The sequence below is a fragment of the Neovison vison genome, chromosome 2 (assembly GCF_020171115.1).
Source record: "Neovison vison isolate M4711 chromosome 2, ASM_NN_V1, whole genome shotgun sequence".
In the NCBI taxonomy this organism is placed as follows: domain Eukaryota; kingdom Metazoa; phylum Chordata; class Mammalia; order Carnivora; family Mustelidae; genus Neogale; species Neogale vison.
This window is the reverse complement of record NC_058092.1, coordinates 184,782,288-184,783,483: the sequence shown is the minus strand read 5'-3', so window position 1 is coordinate 184,783,483 and position 1,196 is coordinate 184,782,288.

The window sequence follows — 1,196 nt, the reverse complement described above, 5'->3', positions numbered from 1 at the left end:
AGCCCAGACTCCAGGCAAAACACCCAGGGATACAAGCCACTAGGAAAGCGGAGTCCTCTGATACAACAAAATTAAAATCAGACACACCAAAGTCTTTGGATATTGACATGCCTAGATGTAAAATTTTCGGTAAGTGTGTTTGAATGTTTTAAAACTTTTTAAAGAGTCTAATCATGACATATAATCACAGAATTGAGAACAGAATGAAAACAGAGTCACCAATGTGGAACTGAGTGAAACAGAGATCTTATGAATAAAAAATACATCACTGTAAGTCAAAATTAACTGAAGAAGAATCTAGAAGACCACACATTCTGTAAGTAAGATGGAGGGAAAACCAACTCACTCGTGAACTGCATAGAGTGAAAACTGAATGCCAGCCCCATGGAGAGTGTTTGTTTTGTGTGTGTGTATGGACAGAGACACTCTTCGATATGCATGTATATTTACACTATATATGTAAATGTATAAAGTATGTATAGATACACATGTGCATATGTGTATATATATGTAAATTGTGTGTGTGAGAGAGAGAGAATATATATTTTTATGTAGGCTCCGCAACCAGCATGCAGCTCAACATGGGGCTGGAACTCATGACCCTGAGATCAAGACCTGAGCTGAGATCAAGAGTCAGATGCTTAACCAACTGAGCCACCCAAGTGCCCCTGTGTGTGTGAACTTTTATATGCCTTATGCACAACAAAATTGAATACCCATAATGTCCTGATCCAGCAAATGCCTTATGTATGAGTTATTCAACTGCAACATTGTTTTTAAGAGCAAAAGACTATAAATAACTCAAAGGGAGGTCAGTGGGAGACTGGTCAAATACATTATGTTTCTTCTGTGAAAGAAACACTAGAAACTGATGAATCACACACCTGTACCCCCTGAAAAAAATAACACAATATTTGTTAATAAAAAAAAAAAAAGAAAGAATTACTACGCAACCACCTAAAAAAATAAGAGAATGAGGAAACTCCCTAATTTTGATAAGGAAAGATCTCCAAGGTATACCATATTAAAACAAAATAAAGCACAAAGCAAGATGTAGAACATACTTCCTTTTATATAAGGAAGGGAGAAAATAAAATATTTTTACTAGTATTTCCTTATATTTTTATGGGGGAAATAACTCTGAGAAGACACCAAAGAAACTAAAAAAGAAAAAGAAAAAAAGTGGCACCTGTGGA